Below are 27725 nucleotides of genomic sequence, written 5' to 3' on the forward strand. Positions count from 1 at the left end.
AGGGGAGGCACGGGAGACGTGAGGAGGCCCGCCGCAGGAAAAGGACGAAGGGCGGCGCAGCGCACGCAGCGCCCCGGCGCGCGGGTGACACTCCCAGGGCGCCCGTGCGGCCGCGCCCGCGGCGGCAAAGCGGGGGGCCGCCACCCAGACACTGCGCCGCACCTCGGCCAAAAGTCAGAGCGCCCGCGCCCGCCAGGAGCGGAGAGGAGAAACCCACCTCCCCGAAGGTGGGCCGCGCCGTCCCCGCCCCCGGCGCCGCCCCGGGGAGGCCTGCGGGAGCCCGCGACCCGGGCGCCCCCGACCGCGGCCGCGGGGCTCCCGCCGCCTTTGCGCCGCCCTCCCCGCGCCACCAACCGCCCCTCGGGCCCCCGCGCCCCCGCCCGGCCGGCTCGGAGCCCCCGCGCGCTCCCGCCCCACCTGCTCCTCCGGTCCTGTCGGGGCGGCCGGCTGCGAACGCGGAGGCGCGGAGGCAAGGCCGAGAGGCGCGCTCCTCCGCCCGGCGCCCGTCTCCAGTGGCCCGACGCGCAGCCTCCCGCCGCGCCGCTGCCCGACCTCGGCCGGCCCCTCCCGCCTGCAGCCTCCGCGCGCGCCGAGCCGGGCCCCACGCGGGGTCGGCGCGCGCGCAGTGCAGGCGCCCGAGCCGCGCGCAGGCCTCGGCCCCAGCCCCGCGCACGCGCTGGGACCCGGGGGGGCGGAGGCGGGGAGCGCGCCCCTGTGCTCGCGCGCCTCCTGCCTGCGCCCCCGCGGCCCCCGGCCGACGCAAGGTTGGGGCCTCCAGGTGAGCACTGTCTGGGGTTGAGCTTGCGTGGAGGTGGTGCTGCTGTGACATTTCCACCGCAGCTCGAGGGAGGCTCTCGAAGGAACCCCGCCAGGCCCAGGGCAGTGAACGGGGGAAGCAGCCCTTGGCGCGCTGTCTTCCTCCATTAAAACCCTGAGCTAGCCCCTGGGGCTAGGAGCGCCCCCACCGACTTCACAAGGACAGCGATGGCGTCTTACCTGTTTGGGGGCTCCCCGGGTCTAACCCTGTGCATGGCCCAGAGTAGGTCCATCAGCCAATTACCTGTTTGCAGGTCGTACCGTGAACAGCCTAGTCAACAGTTTACCCAGGTTGACTAATTACACCCAAAGGTGTCAGTGTAGAGGCAGAGGAGCAAACAGGAGGAGTCATCCCAGCACTTCATTTCCCTACTGCTTTGCTCGCTTCTTACCTTCTTCTCTCTTGGTCCCGGTCCCATCCCCCAAGAGCCAGAAGGTGGTGAAACTGTGACAACTAACAGACATAAATGCTGACATCCTGGTTCTCCATCATCCAGTGAAGGAAAGGTGTTACTTGACACTTAATGAGCCCCCTTAATGAGGGAACTTAATGAGACCATTGTTTCCCCATGACTGAGCTTTATAACACTGAATCACTGGTGTTACACCATAACAACTCTCTCTGAGGCCCTTTTGTTCTGGCTCTGATACACAGATAACACCAGTGTGCTTCACACCAAGCACAGTGCCTGGCAATAGCAGATGCTGAATGAACGAATGTGTATGTCTCTGCAGGAGCAGAGGTAAGTGCTGGGGGCACACCAGCATCTTTTTTTCTGTTAGAATCATTGATTCCAGGGACTAGAAAAGGCCCCTTTCCAGTTGCTTGAGTCTCCCTTACGACACCCTTTCGCCAAATCGCCATTGTTGAAAGCCTTCAGTAACCAGGAACTCACTTCCTTTAAAAACAGCCATTTTATCATAGATCAACCTTGTTGACAAGGTCTTCCTACCTTGAGTTAAATCCAGCTCCCTGCATCTCCTTCTTATTGGGTTTCCACCCTGGGGATTTCCAGATCATGTCTGACTCCAATTCAAGGTATCCAGGACACGCATTCTCTATCCTTTAGGCTGTTCCTTATAAAACATGGTCAAGATCCCACTCACCAGCATGTTAAAGGACTCTATGATGCACCCCAATTTGTTTAGCGCTCGAATGAACAGGAGTGTCCTGTTGCGTGCAGAGAGGATAGAAACTCACCTCTTTCTAGGTCCTATGCTTCTATTAGCATAGCTCAAAATATCAAGAGTTGTATGCAGCAATCGCATTACATTGTTAAATCGGGTGGAACATACTATCAACTGAAATCTGTAGAACTTATGCAATATTTAAACACCATGACCATCCCACAGTCCCTGATCAGCTGCCAGTTTCTCTGTCCCTGCAAGTTCAGCATCTTCATGCACTCTCAGGGATGATAATGTGACACGGCTGCTTCCTCCCTTTGGGGCTTCCACCTCCCTCTCCCTGATCTCATCTTACCCAGTTTTTTTTTTTTTTTTAAGATTTAATTTATTTATTCGACAGAGATAGAGACAGCCAGCGAGAGAGGGAACACAGCAGGGGGACTGGGAGAGGAAGAAGCAGGCTCACAGCGGAGGAGCCTGATGTGGGGCTCGATCCCATAACGTCGGGATCACGCCCTGAGCCGAAGGCAGACACTTAACCGCTGTGCCACCCAGGCGCCCCTCATCTTACCCAGTTTTTATCTGACCCCGCCCACCTCTTTAACTGGTTAAAAGAAGAAAGGCAGCGGGCCTGGGTGGCTCAGTGGATAAGCGTCTGCCTTCTGCTCAGGGCGTGATCCCGGAGTCCTGGGATCGAACCCCGCATTGGACTCCCTGCTCCGCTGGGAGCCTGCTTCTTCCTCTCCCACTCCCCCTGCTTGTGTTCCCTCTCTCACTGGCTGTCTCTCTCTCTCAAATGAATAAATAAAATCTTTTTTAAAAATAAAAATAAAAAACTAAAAGAAGAAAGGCAATCTATCTGCTTTTGGTTGGCTTTCAGCAACTGTAAATGAGTCCTATTGTTGGTGAGCCAAAAAACTCAGAAAGATCTGTGTGTAACAGAAGTTTCCAGAGGTATACAGTTCACTTTTATTGTTGACTTAAATTATTCCTCTGAGATACCACTCTTAGAAGGTGACAGGGTATGGCTAGCTGAGTTGTTTTTAACTATAATAAAACTTTCTGTTAGAACCAGCCAGGTTACTGGCTTTTTCTGCTACAAATACAAAATAGTTGAGAGGCAATTTCCCAGGGTACCAAGCCATTAGGGAGAGATTCTTCTACTCACCTGGTTGCCTTTGTCCAAAAAACTGAATTTACACCGTAAACCATCATCAAGGCTGTTTATGGGGTAATACTTCCTAGAACACCCCATAGGTCATACAAGTATGGCCAGGTATGGCCCATTTAACAAGAGTTGGACCGGGCAGTGATATGGGACCAGAACTTGGAACTTGAACTATCTGCTGGGATGGGAAGGCACATAGGGATATGGTCCAGCTGCACCTGCTAAGATACACTTATATCTAAGGCACAGCAAGGTTCCTGGACAATGAAACATAAAGCACAGCCCCAGGAGGTAAGCAGCATTGGCGATCAGCACCAGTGTGGAGAAGCGGCATTACTGACTGACTACTGTATGGCCCTTTACCTATGGGATTTTACTTGCCTTCACTTTACAAATGAAGAAACAGACTCCTGGAGGTTGTGAAACTTGCTCAGTGTACCCTGGGGCAGAAAAAGATTCAAATCTAAGTCTATCTGCTATGAAGTCTTGAGTTGATCCACTATTTTGTATTACCTACATAGGGCGTCCTTTTGCACATTCAGGACTCAGAAATGCTGTGTCAGACAGCAGGGATCATTCAGAAATTCAGGCAGACAGTCAGAAAGTCAGCATCAACTATTAGGGATTTACCCCAACGATACAAATGTAGTGATCCGGGGGGGCACCTGTACCCAATGTTCATAGCAGCAATGTCCACAATAGCCAAACTATGGAAAGAGTCCAGATGTCCATTGACAGATGAATGGATAAAGATGTGGTGTATATATACAATGGAATATTAGCCATCAAAAAAATGAAATCTTGCCATTTGCAACGACATGGATGGAACTAGAAGGTGTTATGCTAAGTGAAATAAGTCAATCAGAGAAAGATAACTATCATATGATATCACTCATATGTGGAATTTAAGAAACAAAACAGAGGAGCATAGAGGCAGGGAGGGAAAAATAAAACAAGACGAAATCAGAGAGGGAGACAAACCAAAAGAGACCCTTTTTTTTTTTATTTTTTGTTTTTTTGAGAGAGAAAGAGCATGAGCAGGGAGAGGGCCAGAGGGAGAGGGAGGAAGAAAAGCAGACTCCCCACTAAGCAGAGAGCCCGACTTGGGGCTCAATCCCAGGATCCTGGGATCATGATCAAAGCCAAAGGCAGATGCTTAACTGACTGAGCCATCCAGGTGCCCCCCAAAAGAGACTCTTAACCATAGGAAACAAACTGAGGGTTGCTGGAGGGGAGGAGGGGAGGAGGATGGGGTAACTGAGTGATGGACATTAAGGAGGGCACATGATGTAATGAGCACTGAGTGTTATATACAACTGATGAACTACTGAACTCTACCTCTGAAACTAATAATACACCATATGTTAAGTAATTGAACGTAAATTAAATTTAATTTAACTTAAAAAATAAAATAAAATAAAATAAAAAGATAGTATCAAAAAGGTCTCTCAGCAGCTAACAGGACCCAAACCATGAGAAAAGGGTTAGGGACATAGGCAGAAGAAGACAGAGTGACTGCTCTTATGTGAACCGAGATATTGGGTAGGATATCATATCATTCACAGCGGAAGAAAACAGGGAAGGACTCAGTTTCCAGAATCTGGTTGTACAGGGCATTAGGACCACAAAGAGACACTCAGCTATCAGAATTGGGATGTCAGATTGGCTTAGCACCACCTAGCAGAAGTAGTTAAATGCAAAATATCAGAGCACTGGGTAGAGCCCCTAAAATCTTTATATTTGCGGATGATATGATCATCAGCATAGAAAAGCTAACAAAATCAACTATTAGATGTAATAAATGAATTTAATAACGTTACCAAGTACAAGATCAAATGCTAAAAGTAGTTTCTTCTACGTCGGCAGTAAGCAACCAGGAAATATAATAGACAATAAGATTCACAACAGCAATAGAACTCTAAAGCTTAATACCCAGGAATTAACCTAACAACGTGCAAGAACTTTATGGAGAATATGCTAAAATTCTATTTAAGGACATAAAAGAAGATGGAATAAGTGAAGATACGCCATGGATAGGATGTCTGGACATTGTAAAAATCCATTTAATTTTATCAATGTTATACCAATCAAAATTCCCGCAGGAATTCAAATTTTAAGGAACTTCAATAAATTTATAAAATATATAAGGAAAAATAAAATGGTTAATGGTTAAGTCAATTTTGAAAAGCAAGAGCAAAGAGAGAAACCTGCCCTGCCTAATATTGTTATTACCACAGTGATAAAAATAGCGCGGCCCTAGTACGGGAACAGGTAGAACACAGGACTCAGAAGCAGACCCGTGAGACCTCAATATATATAAAAGTGATACCACAAATCAATGAGAAAAAATACATTATTTAGAAGATGTTCTTGGGGAAACTAGCTTAGTTATATGTCTACCATATACAAAGGTGAACTCCAGGTGAATTAAGGACCTACATTTGAAAGGTAGAAAAGAAAATGTAGGAGAATATCTTTATGAACGTGGGGTAGGGATCTACTTCCTACAACAAGACTGCACAAGCACGAACCTTAAAACAAAAGTCTGGGAGCCTTGACTACATCACAATTAAGGCTTTTTTTCAATGAAGACTACCATAGAAAAGGTGAACAGCAGCTGAGAAATTGGGAGAAGATATATATATTCAAAAGCAGCTAGGGATTAATACTTAAAATATGTAAGGAACTTTTGCAAGTCAACAAAAAGAAGTCAGAAAATCCAGTATAAAAATGGGAAAAGGTTAGAACTAGGCAGTTCACGGAAGTAAGAGTCAAGATGTAAAGCATAGAAGAGATGCTTAAACCCACTAGTGAAGAGACAAACAGTATGCTACTACCTATGGCCACTGGTATGCTGGAGTACTGAAAAAACAGCTCTCAGGGCGGGGCGTGGGGGCGGTCCTAATTTTTAGGGTTTGCCAACTTCCGTGGTGCAAATACTGTCACCCCTGTGGATTTCCTGCTACCAGCATGAAGCCGTTGAACAAGGAGTTCAGAAGAAATGCGTTCAGCCTGCTCTCATGAGCCAGTTCCAACACGCCACTGCTTCACCCCTCCGCTTGGAAAAATTAGTCAAATAGTCCCAAATATTGGCAAAGAGAGGGGGAAATGGGAATCTTCATGCATTGTTGATGGGAATTTAAACTGGTAAATACATGCCGTAGAGCAATCTGGCAGTATTTAGTGAAAAGAGTATCAGCATGCTTTATGACTCGGCAATCACCCTCCTAGACATGCCTCTGAGAAACTGTTTGTAACCCTTTTTTTCCCCAAGATTCATTTATTTATTTTAGAGAGAGAGGAAGAGCTCGAGCAGGGGGAGGGGCAGGGGGAGAGGGAGAAGCCGACTTCCCACTGAGCACGGGGCCTGACATAATGCAAGGCTCAGTCTCACAACCCTGAGATCACGACCTGAGCAGAAACCAAGAGTCAGACACTTAACCAATTGAGCCACCCAGGCTCTCCTGTTTGTAACCTCCTTCATGTGGCTTCTAGGAGGCCATTGTCTCATTTACTAGATGAGCTCATCCAATCCGTGTCTTTAAATGCCATCTCTATTTTCATGATTCCAAAGTTTCTATCTCTAGCCCTGAACTTCAGCCATGGATCCAACTGCCTATTCCAGATCTAATCTGTAGTGTATTATAAGCATCTCAAATATAGCATGTTCAGAATAGAACCCTTCCCCACAACCTTCCCATATCGGTAAATGATGGCTGGATTCTTCTGTTTGCTCACTGGAGTCATCCTTCCTTTCCTTCATAGTTCTGGATTTCTCAAACCCAAGTCCTATTCCCCATTTTTAAAAAAATCTCATGACATCATTTTAAAAGATATTTGTTTATTATTTATTTGAGAGAGCACACAAGCAGGGGGAGCAGGAGGCAGAGGGAGAGGGAGAAGCAGGTTTCCTGCTGAGCAGAGAGCCCAATGCAGAGCTCGATCCCAGGACCCTGGGATAAGGACCTGAGCTGAAGGCAGACACTGAACCTACTGAGCCACCCAGGCGCCCCCTACCCATGACATGCTTTATTGATGATGAAATTTATCAATACCACTGAAGTCCTTACAAATCAATAGTCACCAGAGACCCAGGAACTGCCTACTGCCATCACCTGGCGTTGCTTTCCTCTGACCCATCTTTTCTTTCTCAAAACTTCAAGTGGGGACCTGCCCACTGAAGTGGACCACAAACTGAAGACCCCACAAGGCTCATTATCTGAATCCATGGGTCTCATTCCTGGTTGCCTGTTGGAATCTCCCGAATATCTTTCACAAAATAAACCCTAGAGACTCCCTCAAATATTCTAACTCAACTGGCCTAATTTAGAGTCATGCTATTCTAAAGTTTTATTGTCTCTTTTGTTAGTCCGATTCCCAAAAAGACACTAACAAATGAAGTTTTCAAACCCAGCCCGTTCCTGTGTGGGGAACCGCTTCCCAGGTCCTCCAGTTGGTGCCACTCCCAAGCACCAGATGACACAACTGCTTTTAAAAGTCTTCTTTATGGGCCAACAAAAAGGAAGAAAGAACAAAGAGAATGTTTCATGGCACCAGGATTAAAACTGCCAGTTCAAGAACTAAATTTTTCACACCGGCTGCTCAAAGTTTTGGCCACCAAGACTCTTCCAGAAACATCTCTGGCACACAGTAATGGCATCAAGACAGTTTCCGCTAGGATATTAGTTCCAATGTCCCACCCCCCCACCCCCATTGAAACATACCTTAACCAAGCCTCTAGATACGTCGTTTATAGAAAATGTGAAGCATAAAGGAATATCATCAACACCACCGTGAGGATGCAGTAAGCCAAATCCAACATGTGGGAACTTCTACAGGGCAGATAACCTAATTCCTACAATCAAAAAGCAACTAAGGGAAGCTGGTATGGATCAGAAGAGACATAAGAGCTCTCTGTCCATAACCTGCAGTGTGCAGAGCATTTGAATCTGGATGCAAAGAAATGTAAAAAAATTATCGAGAGTCGAGGGAAATTTAACCTGAATTGGGCATTAAATTATATCAAAAAATTTGTGTTAATTTCCTTTTTTAATTTTTTAAAAATTTTTGTAAAGGTTTTATTTATTTATTTGACAGAGAGAGACAGACAAAGAGAGAGCACAAACATGGGGAGCAGCTGAGGGAGAAGGAGAAGCAGGCTCTCTGCTGGGCAGGGAGCCTGACACGGGACTCAATCCCAGAACCCTAGGACCATGAGCTGAGCTGAAGGCAGGTATTTAACCAACTGAGCTACCCAGGTGCCCCCTTCTGTTAATTTCTTTAGGTATGAAAATAACATTGTGATTATGTTTTTATTGAAAAGTCCTTATCTGTTAGAGATTCATATTGAAGTATGTATGATAAAATGTTTAATGTCCAGATTTGCTTTAAAGTGGCCCATTAAAAATAAGTGTGTGATAGGAATGCAAACTAGTCCCACCACGATGGAAAACAATATGCAGGTTCCTCAAAAATTAAAGTAGGTTTACTATACAATCCAGCAATTCCACTTCTGGGTTTATACCCAGAGGAAATGAAAACAGGAGTTCAGCGAGATATCTGCACTTCCATGTTTATCGTAGCATTATTCACAATAGCCATGATATGGAAACAACCCAAATCCCATCAATGGATGAATGGATAAAAAAGATGTGATACATATACATAATGGAATATTATACTGCCACGAGGAAGGATATCCTCCCATTTGCAACAACATGGATAGACTTTGAGCAATTACACAAAGTCAGTCAAACAGAGAAAGACAAGTACTGTGTGATATCACTTTTATGTAGAATCTAAAAAAGTTAAAACTGTAAAAATTAGAGATTACCAGGGGATGGAGTGGGGGGGGGGATAAGAGTGATGGTGTTTAAAGACACAAACTTATAATGAATAATAAATAAGTCTTAGAGATGTAATGAATCTAGACAATAATGTTGTACTGTAATTATGTAATGTGATAAATATCACTACATTGGCAATCATATTATCATATATAAATGTATCAAAATAACACACTATATACCTTAAATCAACACAATGTTACATGTCAAATTTATTCAATTAAAAAATATGTGTATTATGGGAGGGATAGATGAAACAAGAATGACAAAATATTGATCATTATGAAAGCAGAATAATGGGTATATTATTCTTTCTTCTTTTGCATAAATTTGAAAAAATTTCCATAGTAAAAAGCTTCAAAAGAGAAAGCTCCAGGGGGGCAGGGATTTTAGTCTATTTCTGTCAGTGCTGTAGCCTCTGTACCTAGAATGGTACTTGGCACATAATACAAGCTCAATAAATATTTGTTGCTAGAAGGGCCCGGTTCTTGAAGATTTCAGTCTCAGTCAAGATATAACTATTATGTCCAATGAGTTTAGAAATCACAGAAGTTGCCTGTGTATCACATGGGCACTCTAAAATGGGAAGCATTCAAACCTCACTAAAGCTCTATCAAGTTGTCTTTCCAGCAGCTGCTTACAAAACCAATAGTTTCATCCCTGTTCACTGCAAACCATGAGCTGCTTAATAGCATCTTGATTCGGGGTTGAAAGAATGTCAGACCCACTGGAGCTTCCCCCCCAACCCTCCGTGGGTACAGAGCAGTTTGCGTCTTGTCAACAATGTATCGAATGACTCACCTAACCAAGAAAGCCATTGACAGACCAATTAGCTGGTACTGAGCCATGAGAAAGGCTCCATCGTGACAAAACCTGCATTGATAATGAGATGGGTTCTGCCATTCCTCATCTAACCATATTTGCAATATCAGGGAATAGTTAAGGCAAAAATGTGAATTGCATTTTTAGATTCACATGGGGTTCAACCCAAGAAGAATAAGTTACAGTTTATCTTTTTAAGGCCCATCAAAAAAAAAAAACCCAAACAATATCTTCATCATCATCAAAATAATCACAACCACAAGCACTGAATGACACTTAGAAAGGCAACCAAATTGCATCTGGTCCATCAAATCACCAGAAATAACCCGAATGCCTCCCAGCTGAAGGGAAGTAGGGACTCTACCACAGTTAAGAATCACCCCCTGTTTTTTAGGATAGGAGAAAGAGTGTTGGGGCTGCAATCATGCGTGACCTGAGTTGGAACCCCAAAACCATCTCTCCCTAGCTCTGTGAACCTAGCAAATCACTTAACTTCTCTGAGCCTTAGTTTGCTCCGTTATAAAATGAGATCATGAACACCTGACTCTGGGGCACCTGGGTGGCTCAGTTGGTTAAGCATCCCACTCTTGATTTCAGCTCAGATCATGATCTCAAGGTCGTCTGCTTGAGATTCTCTCCCCCTCCTGCTCTCTCTGCACCTCCCCCTACTCCCATGTTCTCTCGAGCACATGGTCTCTCTCTAAAATAAATAAATAAAATCTTTAAAAAAAAAAAAAAAAACCTGCCTCCAAGTGTCATGCATATAAGGCCTGACTCCAAGTGGGTGCTCAGTAAATACCTGGATAAAAATATAGATGTGGTCATGAAACGTGTCCATGAAAAAAGAAACTCTGTTTCTAACAAACTGCCAAAGAAACAGTGTTAGTCCTAGGGATTTCCCAAGAGGGAGAGCACATTGCAGGATGAGGTGATCAGGAAAGGCTTCACAGAATAGATATACTTTGAGTTAAGTGGGGAGGATAATGAGCTCCCGTTACATAAGTGAGGAACTAGCATTTACTGAGCGTTTAGTATGTGCTATCCATGTTCTAAGCACTTCCATGAATTATTTTACTCCTGAAGGAGAACTATCATTTTAGGGGCCCCTGGGTTAAGCGTCCAACTCTTGGTTTCTACTCAGGTCATGATCTCAGGGACCTGATATCAGGGTTATGGGATCGAGCCCCACATGGGGCTCTGCGCTGAGCAAGGAGTTTGCTTAAGTTTCTCTCTCCTCTCCCTCTGCCCCTCCCCCCTCAAATAAATAAATAAATAAATCTTTAAAAAATCACACAGTAAATAGCAGAATCAGGATTTGAACCCATGCAGTCTAGTTCAAGAGATTAAACTCTTAACCATGACACTTTGCAAGAGAAAGGATTGGAAGCAGAAAAGCTAGCCATGTGTTTGAAGGATGTAAAGAGTCTAGCTGGCACAGATCTCAGGGTATAGACTGGTAGAAGATGAGCTGGAAAGGGAGTTTGAGGCTAGATCAAGAATGGCCTCGAATGTCACACAAGGAGGCTTAGAGACTCTTGTGAGGATGAAGAAAAACCACCATAGAATCTGTCAGCAATTTCAAAATAGAAACTCCTACCTAACCTTTATGCCCCCTGTTACGCTCTCCTAATAAAAAGTCTGAAACAAAAGCATACTTAAAAATTCAAGCATTTTGAAGTGAAATTATCAACTAAAAATAAAGTTGCCTGAAGAGCGTTAGCTTTTATCAATTCAATTTAACTAGTTCTTTTAAATAGCAAATTATTTTCACAAATGATTTCTCCACAGACAGCTTAATTTAACTTACTGTTACATACGCACAGTAATGACCTGCATTCAAAATGAAGTTGAGACAAGTTATACAGATGTCCTTGGGGGATGGAAATCTATTGTTTCTGCCTTTCCCATTGCACCCCATTAACGATGTTGCAGCATAACAATAACACCTACATATCACCATTTTAACCACCCAGTTATTATATAATAATGTAATAACATAATAATCTTTTGGATATGTGCACATTGCACAGAAGCACAGTCCCAGGGAACAAACACCAGCCTTTTTACTTCCTTGGGTGCTGTCCATCCAGCAAGGTGCTGATGGACTTGCTACCCACCCTACTGCACTCCACTTTCCTTGGCACCATGATCTCTATTTCTCCAGCCTCACACAAGCCTTAACTCAGACTTCAAAGCAGCGAGTCAAAGTTCAGCTTGTCAAGTGAGGCTCCATACACCCACCAAGAGCTGCATTTTCACTAATTTAGAGGCATCGTTGCTAGTAATAATAGCCTAGCATCTTTGGAAGCAAAGGCCAGTGACATCATGGTCACTTTTGTGCCTCTATTGCAAAGGCCACTGGCCATGCCCAGGTCTCAGCTGCATCTAAGATTAGCCACCCTCAGTCCACACATTCCTCAGCTCCTACAATCTGAAGAAGTTCAAGAAAAGAGGTGTGGTCTCTGAGGGGAGCTTCTGGTCCTCATTTGTCAAGCACTTACTAAATAATTCTTAGTATCAGTAAATACCATTAGATAGGGGACTTTCTAACCTGAGACGAAAAAAAATAAAATTCAAAAATTTGGGGAGCAGGATAGAATCCCAGACTTTGAAGTCAGACATATAGGGTTTGCCCGGAACTGAAAGGGTTTCTGGGTTGTGGCACTTTCAGTTTTAAAAACCAGGACACTGCCAGAGATACCAGAACAATTTGGTCACCTACAGACAGATCAAAGTTCAAATTTAATTAGCTTCGGGACCTTGAACAAGTAAAATAACCTCTCAAAGACTCAGCTTCCTCGTTTATAAAATTGGTATCACAGTGATGTGGGAAACAAAGGCAGAAGAAAAATCATTAAATTTCTTTACTACCTACAGCATATGGACAAGTCCTTGAAACAGGCAGAGTGACATTCCCCTAGGGACTCAACTGCCTGGATGTGGACATTTTGCTAAGGGCAAAAGGCAATCCTAGCCCTGATGCACACCTCCCCCCAACCCCAGGATCCTGTAAACATACTTTAACATAAAAAAATTCTTTTGGAAATTTCCTTTATCTCTAAACCCCCAAGATACGTGTTGGCAATCATCCCCCAAGCATATGGCCCACCAATATACATCTGAAGGGTCTCATGACTAAGGTTTTATTAGATGTTAATAAATGATTTTTTCGTAACAAAAGCTAGTCCCCCAAGGTCCTGGAAACCTTGCTTCCAAATTCCTTAGAGACTTACCTTCGTTATCCCTAACCCCCTCCCAACTTGAAAGTCTATAATGGGCCACTCCTCATGACCCCAGGGCAGCTCTTTCTACCCACGGGCCCTGTCCCCATGCTTTAATAAAACCACCTTTTTGCACCCAAGACCTTCTTGGCCATCGGCTTCGAACCTTAATGTCTTTCCTACATCAATAGTAGGACCTACTCTATCATATATTTCGTGTAAGAATTCAATAAGTTACTGTATAAAAAGAGCTAAGCACAGTGACTGATGCTGAATAATTGCTCAGTAAGTGTTAATACTGTATATGTAATCAATAATTATAAGATAACATTGAATGAGAGGCTCAATTAGGTATTTAAGCAACTAAAAAAAAAAATCAGATAAGGAAGAATTGGATCATAAGAAAAGGTTCCATAGTGGTAGGGTTGACACATAAAATACAGACTGCCTGATTAAATTTGAATTTCAGATAACCAGCAATTTTTTAGTATAAGTATATACCAAGTTATTTCTAAAAATTATTGTCTATCTGAAATTCAAATTTAGCTGGATATATCTGGGTATTTTATTTGCTTAAAATGGCAAGAGAGAAGAGACAAACACCAGGCGGAGGGATGAACATGAGTGGCAGTGGACCCAAGAGAGGAGCCACACATGGGACAGTCTTGTAAGTTTTTAGAAGGAACACCTTAAGACGCAGGCCAAAGAGCCTAGATTTGACACAGAGTATCTGGGAGAGTTGGAGGTAAAGTGCTGGGGTCCTGGGATAAAGTGGGGATGGAAAGGAAGGAATGCTTCAGAGAAAGAATGAATGAGCATTTGTGAAGGGAAAGAATGGATCTGAGGGTTTGACCCCAAGGCACTATGAGAGAGACTCTGTGATCAAGGAGATCTGGTCTGTGGCTGTCCTTGTAGTCAGGTGGGTGGCCTGAACTCAGGGTGGGGGTGGGGATGGGGGTGGAAAAAGAATTGGAAGCAGAGAGATGTTGTGAAGGAAGGTAAGGTCTGTGGAGAAGGCATGACTAGAGTTCTGAATATGAATGCGTCCTTTCGCTATGAAAACTTCCTTATCCCTGCAGGGTCATTACTGGTGAACTGAATAAGCGATTACATGTAACTCTAGAGAAGCCTCATGAGGTAAGTTAACTCAGACCAAGAAAAAAAAAATTAGGGCATTTAATGCCCTCTTTGCTAGAACCTTAGTTGTAAGAAGAGATTAAAGATTTGGAATTCATACAATTCCCTTGTTGCTTCCCTTCCTCCTGAGACCCCACGGGGTTCTCGTGCCCCCCAGTAATGACTGAGTTCTTCAAAGAGAGTGAGTTCAATGCAGCCAGCTAGTGAGGGGCCTGGGGACTCAGGGAATTTCCCTCAGCACCTGCATCACTATTTTTGACCTCCCAAGTAGGTTGCTTTTTTGCTGATGTGCATATACGAAATTCTACTCTTGGGGCAAATGAAAAACCCGCAGCCCCATTTGGTAGTGTTTCCCCAGAAGGGCAGTACTTCTCTTTAGAAACACTTCCTGGTGTGAACCTGTAATTCTGATTCAAAGAAGCAAATGGTTCAGAATATCTGCCTTGAGGTATATGTGAAACCAAAAACCAATAGTCCTCAAAGAACCAGACCCAAAGGATCTTCTTAGAAACTCACCTTGAAGCACTTTATCAAGTTCTGATGACTCACACTGACATTCTTCAAGGTCATTTCCCACCTCTGCCCAATGTGAGAAAGCTGTCCCTTCAACATTCCCACCTCTGGATCCTTGTATCGGCCATTCCTTCGCCTAGACTTTACCTGCAATCTACCTCCACCTCTCCAAATCCTACTACCCTTCCAGACCCTTCCTACATCTCACCCCATCTATGCAGAGCTAGCTCTCTAATTTCTCCCTTTCACTAAAGAAGGACACATTTTAAAACCCAATTATATGCTATTTTGTATACTAGTCACTCATATGGAAGCATTTTTCCTGCCTTTCCAGTAAGGCTGTAAATTCCATGAGGGCAGGGAACATTTCTTTCGTATGCCTAAAAGCACTCCATACCTACTTGCCGTATTAAATTTAAAATTGAAAGTTGTAACAAATGTACCACACTAATGCAAAATGTTAATAATAGAGGAAACTGTCAGGGGGCACAAGGGGCTTGCAGGAACCCCCTGTACTGTCTACCTAGTTTTCTATAAACCTAAAACTACTCTTTAAAAATAAAGACTATTGATTTAAAAATGTCTAATATCTTTCTCCAAATCCTGAGTTCCTTCCTCTCTTTCAAGGGACAGAAGGAAGCAAAGAAGGAAAAGGCAAAAAAGACATTTAAAACGTAGACCAATATGCTGAAGTCAGTTGTTTTCCTGGATACTAGCAATGAACAACTGGAATTTGAAATTAGAAGCAACACCGTCAACAGTATCAAAAAAGAGAGAGAGACTTAGGTATAATCTAACAAAATATTTACAAGATTTATATGAGGAAAACTACAAAACTTTCACCAAAGAAATCAAAAAAGGTCTAAATAAATGGAGACCTATCCCATGTCCATGGATAGGAAGACTCAAGATTATTAAGTCAGTTCTTCCCAACTTGATCAATGCATTCAATGTATTTCCAGTCAAAATTCCAGTATATTATTTTGTGCATATTGACAAACTGATTCTAAAGTTTATATGGAGGGGCCCCTGGGTGGCTCAGTCAGTTCAGTGTCTGCCTTCAGCTCAGGTCATGATCCCAGGGTCCTGGGATAGAGCCCCACATCAGGCTCCCTGCTCAGTGAGGAGCCTGCTTCTCCCTCTCCCCGCTGCTCATGCTCTCTCTAGCTCTCTCTCTCTCTCTCTCTCAAATGAGTAAATAAAATCTTAAAAAAATAATAAATAAAGTTTATATGGAAAGGCAAAAAGCCCAGAATGACCAACACAATGTTGAAGAAGAAGAAAGTCAAACAACTGATGAGACTTAAAGACATGATAAAGCTACAGTATTCAAGAGAATGTAGTATTGGCAAAAGAAAAGACAAATAGATCAGCGGAATAGAATACTGAACAAAATATACCGGCACAAAAACATATTTACACAAATGCAGTCAACCACTCTTTCACAAAGGAGCAAAGAGAATTCAATGGAAAAAGAATAGTGTTTCCATAAATGATGCTGGAACCACCGGACATTCACATAAGAAAAATGAATCTAGGGGCGCCTGGGTGGCACAGCGGTTAAGCGTCTGCCTTTGGCTCAGGGCGTGATCCCGGCGTTATGGGATCGAGCCCCACGTCAGGCTCCTCCGCTAGGAGCCTGCTTCTTCCTCTCCCACTCCCCCTGCTTGTGTTCCCTCTCTCGCTGGCTGTCTCTATCTCTGTCGAATAAATAAATAATAAAATCTTTAAAAAAAAAATGAATCTAGACACAGACCTTACATCCCTCCTGAAAACTAACTCAAAATGGATTATGGGTATGTAAAATGCAAAGTTATGAAACTTCTAGAAAATAACATAGGAGACAATCTAATGACCTTGCATTTGGTAATGAGTTTTTAGATACAACACCAAAAACAAGCTGGACTTCATTGGGACTTAAACTTCAGCTCTGCAGAAAACTCTGTTAAAAGAATGAAAAGCAGCCATAGACTGGGAGAAAATCTTTGCAAAACACATATCAGATGAAGGACTTGTACCCAAAATATACAAACAAGTCCTAAAAATGAACAGTAAGAAAGCAACTCAACTTAGGAAAATGATCTGAACAGACCTCACCAAAGAAGATGGCAGGTAAACCTTGCGAAAAGATGCTCAACGTCCTAGGCTATCAGGGAACTGCAAATTAGAACAACAACAAGGTACGACTACACACCTATTAGGATGGCTAAAATCCCGAACACTGACACCACCAAATTCTGGCAAGAATATGGAGCAAGAGGAACCCTCATTCCTTGCTGGTGGGAATAAAAAATGGCACAGCCACTTTGACAGACAGTTTGGCAGTTTCTTACAAAGCTAAGTACTGTATTGTCTTACCTTAATATGCAGCAGTCTCACTCCTAGATATTTACCCAAGTGATTTGAAAATTTGCCTCCAAAAACCTGCATATGAATATTTTTATCAGAGTTCCTCATAATTACCAAAACTTGCAAATAACCAACACGTCCTTCAGTAAGGGAATGAATAAAACAAATTGTGGTACAGCTATACAATGGGATATTGAAAGTGATCAAAAGAAATGAGTTATCGAGCCATGAAAAGACTAGGAAGACCCCTAAATATAGATTGTTAAATGAAAGAAGCCGGTCTGAAAAGGCTACCTACTGTATGATTGCAACGGTATGACATTCTGGAAAAGGCAAAAGAAGAGAGATAGTAAAAAGATCAATGGTTGCCGGGGGCTGGGGACGGAGGAAGAGAAGATGAACAGGTAGAACACAAGGATTTTTAAGGGCAGTGAAATCGTTCTGGACGGTACAGTAACGGTGGGTACACGACGTTATGCATTTGTCAAAAGCCAGAGAATATACACCACAAAGAATGAACTGTCATGTAAATTATGAACTTCAGGTAACGGTAATGTATCAATATTGGCTCATCAATTGTAAAAAATTAAAAAAAAAAAAGGAGTGGATTGTGAAGCATTTTTAATACTTCATTCGGTTTTTCAGCACCGAAATGCCTTTTTGATTTTTTGGTGTTATTCTGTAGGAAAGGATATACTTCTGTAAAATGTGTCTAAATTGCCTCACGGCGTTATGTCCATCTACTGAAACCCATGTTAATTTGTCTAGAATAATAATACACTTTGTTCGGGATGCTCACCTGTGCCTTAGCACAAATGAGCTTTCATCGGAGGCCCGGTGGGCATGAGATCCATTTTATAATGAAACTTACCCCGTCGTGACACTGTCCTCTCAATGTCACCCAGAAAAAAAAGAAGAGTCAATTTCTCATGGGTCTTCCTCAGCAAGAGCACCAGTTGTTTGGAGTGTTGGTGGGGAGTCTATGAAAATAGGTGTTTTCATAATGGGCCCCTTGGGGTCCATGGGCAGATTCCAATTACAGAAAGCCAGGGTGGTGGTGGCCGGCTTCCACTTGACTCCCTGTGGTGGAGGCTTCCTCTGAATGCACCAGCCTGCTTTTTACTGGCCTCGGATACCTAATAATGACATTGCCTGGGGTGCTACGGATACCAGATTTAAAGGGCCAGAGACCAGCGTTCCAACCTTTAACCTATCTCTGAGGCTGCTGGCAGCACGGGCCAAGGAAGAAGAACGGCTAACAGGGTCTGGCCCTTCACTTCACGGTCAGGAAGAAGCCTGGAGGCTGAGGAGACTCTCCCAAAGGGAGACTGGGGAATCAACACCTGGACTGACTTCTCCCTCCTCCAGGTCCGCGGCAGTGCCTCTCTCCGGCCGGAGCGCTAGGGGTCTGCCTGCCCGGCCAGGGCGCGGGCGTAGGGAGGCTGCATCTGGAGGGCCAAACAGAAGGTAGCCGGCGCTACCCGGGTCGGAGGGTTATAACCTGGCCTGGGCCTCCTCAGAACTCCAGAAACTATTCTTTTTCTACCAACAGGGTTAGCTCTGCTCTCTGCTATAAAGAGACCATTTCGAACAGAAATCTGAATGGATTTTGTCATGATTTCTGATGAGAAGACATCGTGTTGACCTTTTAAGCTGCAGCAACGGATGAGGGAATAACTTGGAAAAGCAGCCTGTGGGGTCCGTGGTCCCGTCTTGAGGTGTTGCTGACACCTGGCCTGTAATTATTGGAGCCAGTACAAATTTCACAGTCACTGACTCGAGTGTGCAAAAACGTAATTTTCTCTATTCTTCTATAATTGAGTGTAATTTCTGCCTTGAGCCTCCGTTCTGCCTCAAAGCAGAGAAGATTTAATCTAGTCACTCTCAGATAAACTCGTTCAAATTCAGTCATTTCTTAGCCAATTCAAGTTTATAATTCAGTCACAATTAGGTTTGAAACTCTCTTCCTCTCTTTCTCCCTCTGCTCTTTCCTGGAACTGATCTCAGCTCCCCAGGGCTTATCCGAGGAGCTGCACTTGTTGGTCTTACTCTATCCTGTCTGGCAGATGAAACGTGTTCCCTTGAGAGTGGTCCGGGTGGTCTGTGGGACATAAGTGGGTTCCCACGAGTTCTCTCCGTTGAGAGGGCAGCTCCATCCTCAGCCAGTTCTCAGCCTCATCCTGGGCTGGCTGACCCCTGGCTTTCTCTTCTCTCTTTCTCTGGTAGGTTTGTTCCACATGGAAGTCTTCAGGACATTCCAGGTTTCCTCTTATGCCAGTCTGACCTGTGGGAGACTGGGGTGGGCAAGTCTCCCATCCTTTCGTACCTAGACATGCCACACCAGCCTTCCTATTCTGCTGCTTCAAGGTGACATGAGGCACTTCTCCCCACGGCTTGCTGGCCTGCTATCTCCCGGTGTCAGGCTGTGGCCCAGGAAGAAGGCACGAGAACCTCTTCTCTCAGGACCCTCCAGGGGAGGTCTTGCAATCAGAGGCAGACACAGAAGTCCCACACTCACACACAACCCTGTGGCTTCTCACCCAGCTCCGTCCCATTCATAGCTCAGGAGGTGTTCTCTAACTATTGGAAGAGGTTGGGGGGGCGCATAGTCTGTCCCCTCCAATCCCTTTGCAGATCTTTTCTGTCCTATCCCTGAGTGGAGCCTCTGAACCTCGATGTCAGCAATTCATTGACTTGCTCTCTGGTGCTTCACTCAACCCCACCATGGCTGTGAGGAAAGGGGCCTGAGAGGCCCTGAAAAGATCTGACGAGTATAAGGACAGACAAAAGCGCACCAATTAACATTCCACATCTCAGTCTGCCACAGCGTGGTCCGCCTCATGAGGCATGACTAACCGGAATTAGACTTCATGACTGATGTTGGCTCAGAAGAAAATTCTAAATGAGACTATTCCAAAAATCTGGGGGCTTTGGAAATAACTACTTGTGGAAATACATCTTTCTGACCACCCCCACCACCCCACCACTCCCAAGCCCCCTCTCCCCATTGCTGACTACTCATCTGGATATGTAAATTACTGAAGGATGGTGATCAAATTCACCTCAAGAATCACATTTCTTATCATCATATACTTTAAAGCTCATCTCTCACCTGAGCGCTCACTTAACACATTTTCAAGTCACCCCATTAGTTTGCCATTTTGTGGCCCCAAAGAACTTAGTAGCATGTCAGCCAGTTCGCTACCATTTTAAGAATTCTTTAATACATCAAAACCAGTCCCAGAAATTTTCAAGAGGCCATGATTTAGTTATCCATCTGAAATGTGTCCATTTCCAATGTGTCCTTGAAATGTGTTAACTGTTCCAGAGACAAAACTCAATCTAGCTAAGTTATGCCCCCCCCCATTTCACGGGAACCCAACACTTAAAAATAATAACTTCCTGAAATAATACTACTAATAATTTCCCAAATGTAAATTTGCGAAGGTATTTTACAAGGTATAAATTTAACCTTTCTAAACATGACAACAAAGTTAAAAATTATAAAGAAAAAGACTGAAAAGTTGATCATGTGAAATGATAACTTCTGTACTCCAAAAAATATCATAAATGAAATTAAAAAGGAAAACTTAAAAAAACATACTGGCAACATGGCAACATATATGACCAAATGAAATACGAATATATTAAAGATTAAGAAAACAAAGTTAAATGCCCCAATATCTAAAAATGAACAAAGGATGTACAAGTAATCCCTGAAAGAACATATGTAAGGGGCCAAGAGAGCACATAGTTTTTAACATACACAAACTCTCCAATATATTCATGTATGCAAATAGAAATGAGATGCCGTTTTTCCTCTTCAAAATCAGCAGATTTTTTTTTTTAAGGACAATATCGAATGCTGGCAAGTTTGCTATAAAGTAGATATGTATGCACATCGCTGCTGGGAATGTAGACTGGTATAATCTATCTTCCTGGAGAGTAATTCCACAGTTTGTACCAAAAGGCTTAAAAATATTTATATTCAGGGGGAGCATAACTCCCCACTCCCTAAGTGTGGCTTCCCGTCATACTTCCAAAGAGTACAGTAGAGAAAGAGGATGGGGAAATAACTTCCCAGCCGAGCAGTCTCACACATCGCACCAGCCTGGTGATCAAGGTCAACACCGGCAGCTGTAAATCATGTTGATAGTATGTACTCTTGATATGATGTAATAAAAATGGCACATTACCTCTATGGTCTTCCTCTCAAAAACCCATAACTCTAATCTAATCGTGAGACAAACATCAGACAAATCCCCATTGAGGGACAGCCAACGATTTGACCGGTGCCTCTCAAAACTGCCAAGGTCATCAAAAACAAGGCAAGTTTGAGACTGTCATAGTCAAGAGGAGCCTAAGAACTCATGAGGACTAAATGTGGTGTGGTGTTCTGGATGGGATTCTGAAACAGAAAAAATGACATTAGGTAAAAAACTAAGGAATTCTGACTAAAGTATGGGCTTTGGCTAATAATTATAAAATTGGTTTATAATTGTAATAAATATACCACACTAACATAAGATGTTATTATAGGGGAAACTGTGTTGAGGGGGAGTATATGGGAACTCCCTGCTCAATTTTTCTGTAAACTTAGAGCTATTCTAGAAAAATTAATTCAATTAAATTATTTTAATGTTTACATTTTTTGGCTAAGCAATTCCACATCCAGAAATCATCCTTAGGAAATAATCACAAATGTGGTCAAAGATTTACCTACAAGGATATTTCAGTGTTATTTAAAATAGAGATAACCTAAATATGGAAAGAATAGGAGCCTGAGAGTCAGCCAGACCTGAGGTTTAAGTCCCCACCTGACTACTATCAAGATGTTCATCTTTGGGGCGCCTGGGTGGCACAGCGATTAAGCATCTGCCTTCGGCTCAGGGCGTGATCCCGGCGTTATGGGATCGAGCCCCACATCAGGCTCTTCCACTATGAGCCTGCTTCTTCCTCTCCTACTCCCCCTGCTTGTGTTCCCTCTCTCGCTGGCTGTCTCTCTCTCTCTCTGTCGAATAAATAAAATCTTAAAAAAAAAAAAAAGATGTTCATCTTTGCTAAGCATGGGCTTCGCAGACACAGCCTATCCATTTGGTCACCCTCTCTCTTCTCCAATTCACTTAGCCACAGACGAGGTACGTGTGGTTATGTCTATATGCATTTCTATAAAGTCTTCTCTCCGAGAAACATCTGCATGGGGAAGAAGAGTTAGCAAATTCATAAACTGTACTTTGATTTATACCTGTGGACTCTGCTATTTATCTTTTTGTTAAAGTAAGAGATTGTTGACTTGATTATAAACAACACGGCTTTTCCCTTAAGTATTTTGAAACAGGGTATCATGGAAAATGCTTATAATGTGTTTTTAGTGAACAAGGATAATATAATGGCATGTAAAGTATGATTAACAGCTATGCAGAATATATATACAAGTAGAAGAAAAGAGTGGAAGGTAATAAGCAAAAATAAAATTACAATGCTTGTGAAATGCAAGCATGTTTATGAAATGCAAACATTTTTGCTGAGATAACATCTCTTACTTTAAAATATCTCTGGGAATAGAAGTCCAATCTTCGTCTTCCTCTGCTAGTGACTTTAATCATAGTTTATATAAAGCTATTTTACATGTTCAATTCCCTGGCCCCAACCACCACTCTGGCTAGCTAGCATTCCAGGAAGTAAGCCAGCTGAGGGCCAGAGACCCAGAATCTGGGCTGAGGTCAGTGATGGCGGAACATGGGACTTCCTGTGGGATCTAGAATTTAGAGCTAGGGGTTATCTGAAAGTCCCCATCCAGGGACAAAATTAAAATCAATGACCATCCAGCCAAGTCATCAATCCAAAGGGATTAGTCAGAGACAGCAAAGCTTTAGAAGAGCAACCTGGAGGACTTCTTTGGGTTGCAGAGCAAATCAAAGTTACTTCTCATAGACTCCTGCAAGCCTCCTCCTGGCGGGGCCAGAATCTGAGCGTGTGACTGAAAAGTCCAACAGGAGATGAACCATCAATTCTAAGTGAAGCTTGAAACGCAGATATCCTATCCCCAAAATGCTGTAGGAATAACACCAGCTTTGGAATCAGAGAGACAGGGGTCCAAATCCCACATCAGCTATATGCTAGTTATATGACCTGAGCAAATTACTGGAATCTTTTCAGACTGTGTCCTCATCTGGAAACGTGGGTGTGGCAGAGGAAACTCCTTGGCCACCAAAAGTTGGGGCTTGCCTTCCACGGTATAGAGATGTTGCCGAAAAGTGGTCCTACCAGGGACTGATGACATTTCGCAGCCCATCTGCATCTAAGTGAGGCCATGGAACAAGTCCTAGACATTAAAATGTGAGCAGCAATGATGGGTGTCAACTCTGAGCAAAGACAGTTGAGTATTTGGTATGCATTCCCCACACTCCTCCCCTTCTGCCTTGGAGGTCATGTGAATCTGTTGACGTAGGTCATGTATTGAGCCTGGGTGGCCCAATCGGTTAAGCATCTGCCTTTGGCTCAGGTCATGATCCCAGGGTCCTGGGACTGAGTCTTGCATTGGGCTCCCTACTCAGCGGGGAGCCTGCTTCTCCCTCTCCCCCTGGTTGTGTGTGCACGCTCTCTCTCTCTCCCCCTCTCTGTCCAATAAATAAATAAAATCTTTGGAAAAAAAAAAAGAAAGAAAGAAACTGCTGACGTTTCCATGAGGAAGGGCCTGGATCTCCACTTGAAGGAGAGCTATTTAAGACAGCAACTCAACTAAGAACGTCAACGTTAGCATTACGTGGGCAGCAATAACTCTCCATGCATTGTCACTGAGATTTGGAGGTTGGTTGTTAGAGGCGAGAAGTAAGTCTATGCAATAAAACAGCTTTTCCTAGCATGCAAAAAAAAAAAAAAAATTGGATGAATTTTGCCAAATTTGGAAGCTCCATTTAGGAGGATACTTTGATTCCACATAGAGGCTACATAGTATAGATGAAATTTATTTTGGTAGCTCCTCAGAGACATCTCAAAGAGTTAAGCAGTCCACCTTCAGAGATACCACAGAACGTCTGTGTGACCGCTGATTAAGACAATAAGCCACACATATGAAGATTCAGTGAAAATAAGGTTTCTAATGTGATTACGAAAAGAGAAGCCACTCAAGGCAGATACTTGAAGGTCACTTGGTGATTCCTGATAAGAGTACTTATCACATGGGAGCACCTGGGTGGCACAGTCAGTTAAGCATCTGACTCTTGGTTTTGGCTCAGGTCGTGATCTCAGGGTCATGAGATTGAGCCCCATGTTGGACTCTCTCTCCCTCTGCCCCTGCCCCCCAAAAATAAATAAATCTTTTAAAAAACTGCTTATCACATGAGCAACTCTGGATGGATTGCACCAACATCTATAATAATAACCAGATTAATTTTTTAATACTGAGTAATGATTCTCCTCAGCAAAGCAGGAGAGGCGAGCTAGTGAAATGATATATGTAAAGTCCCTAACGCCACACCTGGAACACAAACATTAGCTCCTTTTTCCTGACAGCTCACTACAACAGTTGCGTATTGCCTGTTTATCCCACATCTGGCTCAGGGAATTGTGTGCAAAGATCATCCCTTCAGATCCGAAGGACCAGATATGCCCAAGGCCTTGGGTAGCAAGAAATGTTTAAGGTTCAGGAGAGCTCACTAGTGACACTGACAGAACTTGAGAAATAAGACATCTTATCAGATTGCTTAAATGACCTATAGTATTGGCTCAAAATTGATGCCACAGTAGAACTTCCTTTTATTGATCAATTAGCTCAAAGCTACATGATTTAAAAAATGGGGTAGAATTTATGCAACATGCTGAAGGGCAAGGGTGAGCCCTTAGTAAGTTAATGTTTACTGTGCATAGCTATCTTCTCGATGTCATGGTTTGACCTATAAATGATACTCCACATTTTTAAATTTTTGGTGAGCTTTTGAATATGGAGGCTAATTTTTCTCTCCTTGAATGTGAACTGTACTTAGAGACTGTCTTCCAAAGAATAAAATGTGGAGAGAGTGAAAGCATATGGCTTCTCAGATGAGGATAGAGTGACCTTCTTCTTGCTCTCTCTTGGACAGCTCGCTCTACAGAAAGCCAGCTGCCATGTTGTGAGGACATTGAAGCAGGCCTGTGGAGAGGCCCACCTGATGAGGAACGGATGACTCCTTCGGACATCAAGCAAAGAATGGAGATTTTCTGTCACTAGTCATGTGAATGATCGACTACCTTGGCCGCAAGTCAGCCAGCCCCAGTCAAGCCCTCAGATGACTGCAACCCTGGTTAATGCCTTGACTGCAACCTCCTGAAAGACCCTTAGCCAGAACCACCCTGTGAGTTGCTCCCAAATTCCCGACCCACAGAAACACAGTGTTTCATAATGAGACAATGTTTGCTGTTTTAAGCTCCTAAATTTTGAGGTAATTTGTTTGGGGTTTCTGTTGTTGTTGTTATTTATTTATTTATTTATTTATTTATTTATTTATTTGACAGAGAGAGACAGCCAGCGAGAGAGGGAACACAAGCAGGGGGAGTGGGAGAGGGAGAAGCAGGCTCCCAGCGGAGGAGCCCAATGCGGGGCTTAATCCCAGGACCCTGGGATCACGCCCCAAGCCGAAGGCGGACGCTTAATGACTGAGCCACCCAGGCGCCCCTGGAGGTAATTTGTTAGGCAACAATAGGCAACTAATACAGGGGCCCTTTTCCAAGATCAAGAGCATTATAGCTGGGACTCTTTCAGGCACAAAGTAAAGCATACGGTACAGCGTTTTAGTGTGTGTGTGTGTGTGTGTGTTCACATACATAAAGTACACAACTTAAGTGTACAACTCAAGGACTTTGTACATATATACGTAACCACTACCCAGGTCAAGATCTCGAACATTTCCATGACTCTAAGAAATTCCCTCATGCCCATATCCAGTTAATAACTCTTCCCCCCGTAGCCACTTTTCTGAGTTCTGTAACGATAGATCGTTTTGCATGTTATTGAAATGTATATAAATGGAATCATTCCATATGTTCTCCTTTATGGCGGGCTGCTTTCGCTCAGCATAATAATTTTAAAATTTATATTGTTACATGTTTCAGTAGGCTGTTCCTTTTATTCCTGGGGAGTATTCCATTGTACAATTATGCCAAATGTATTTCCCTATTGACAGACATCTGGATTATTTCCAATTTGAGGGTCTTATGAAAAGCTAGTGGGAATGTTCTTATACTAGTCCATTTGAGGACCTAGGCATTCAATACTCTTGGGTAAATTCTTAGGAGTGGAACTGCTGGGTCATAAGGTGGGTGTATGCTTAACTGTCAAGCAAGGTTCTAAAGTAGTTGGGTCATCTTACATTTCCACTCAAAGTAATTTTTTTTTCATTCGAGGCAAACACAGTTTGAAAAGGAAGAAAAACAAAAGTGAGTCTTGATGAAAAATGAGTGGCAATGAATAAAGAGCTTCTTAAATTATGTGGAGTAGTCAAGAAAACCATTCCACAAGGCACAGGGCTATCTGACAGCTGATCCTCCAGGCAAATACTTTTATTTTGATCATTGGTTTGGGCATAATTGTAACCGCTTAGATCAAAGGTTTCATAAAGATGATTTGACCAGGGCGCCAAATCCCGAGAGAAGAAGAATTTACATAAAGAACCCTTCAGATGCCACTCTGTTAAATGGAAGAAAGAAGCATCTTCCCACACGGCACACCTGTTTACTGAGCCAGCCTAGCACCATGACAAATGAAACAACTTCTTGATGCCTAACACAGCTCGCCCCCAGACACTGAGCCAGCTTTGTCTTTCCCATGAGTTCAGACTCAAATAAACAGATCGGGTAACTTTATTAATTATGCACTCTGGGGCATAAGGCTGTGATAGGCTCAGGCTCTGCACACAGCCCCCGTAGCCCGTCTCCAGCTTGCTCACGGCACAAGAGGTGTCTCTATGTCCTTTCTGGTTCTGAAACCATCCTGACACCCACAGGATTATTTCCATCAGTTGTACAGGGCTCCGTAGGAGAAAATGAAAACTGTCAAGCCAGAATATCAAGTTCAATCTCAGCAACTTCCAGAAATGCTCAATGCGATCTTTTTTTTTTTTTTCCTATTAGGAAAATTAGAAATTGGCAACCAGCAAAAATGAGAAATGGTTCAATAAAAAACCCTCTTCCTAGTGCAGATGACGAGAATTGTGTGTTTAAGAGCATAGGAATGACACGATGAGGAAATCCTGAGGCAACAGTGTGCTGAGCAAAGGGCCATTCTGCACGCACAGAAGGGCCAAAACCCAGATCCAGGACTGCATTATTTCCAGGTGATTCAGGAAAGGAGTGGGGCTTGGTCCTGGACTAATTCATGAATTTTCTTATGATTTTTATTGTAAGTGGCTTAGACGCCATGGGGAAAGAAATAAGAAATTCCTTTTCTTAGCAGGAAGATGGGTAGGAGAAGGAAGGGAAGAATGAAGGGGGGGTAAACAGAAGGGGGAATGAACCACGAGAGACTATGGACTCTGGGAAACAAACTGAGGGCTTCAGAGGGGAGCGGGGTGGGGGATTGGGATAGACCGGTGATGGGTAGTAAGGAGGGCACGTATTGCATGGTGCACTGGGTGTTATACACAACTAATGAATCATCGAACTTTACATCAAAAACTAGGGATGTACTGTATGGTGACTAACATAACATAATAAAAAATTATTACTAAAAAAAAAGGGAAAAAAAAGAAA

At 43.4% G+C, this 27725-nt stretch overlaps 1 protein-coding gene and 1 long non-coding RNA gene across 9 annotated transcripts in view; one reads left to right on the plus strand and one right to left on the minus strand.

Moving 5' to 3' along the window:
* CLIP4 (CAP-Gly domain containing linker protein family member 4) overlaps window positions 1–1279 on the minus strand; it is a 68517-nt gene extending 67238 nt beyond the window's left edge. For 3 of the 7 annotated variants that reach the window (XM_026478237.4, XM_026478231.4, XM_026478225.4), the window contains exon 1: window positions 418–570. The gene's annotated coding sequence lies outside the window, so the exon portion shown is untranslated. Of the gene's footprint in view, window positions 1–417; window positions 571–996; window positions 1188–1208 lie in introns of those variants that run through there. The other 4 variants (XM_057309263.1, XM_057309262.1, XM_057309261.1 and 1 more) reach the window with 4 other exon arrangements.
* On the plus strand, window positions 109–27725 carry LOC123002063 (uncharacterized). Of its 2 annotated transcripts, XR_007190843.2 has the most exons (5): window positions 109–227; window positions 1472–1559; window positions 14081–14138; window positions 25082–25333; window positions 25494–27725. It is a non-coding gene; the product is annotated as an uncharacterized LOC123002063 (long non-coding RNA). The 2 variants fall into 2 exon arrangements; XR_007190842.2 differs by lacking the exon at window positions 25494–27725 and having other exon boundaries at window positions 116–227; window positions 25082–25425.

Source organism: Ursus arctos, unplaced genomic scaffold, assembly GCF_023065955.2.
Source record: "Ursus arctos isolate Adak ecotype North America unplaced genomic scaffold, UrsArc2.0 scaffold_8, whole genome shotgun sequence".
Taxonomy (NCBI): Eukaryota; Metazoa; Chordata; class Mammalia; order Carnivora; family Ursidae; genus Ursus; species Ursus arctos.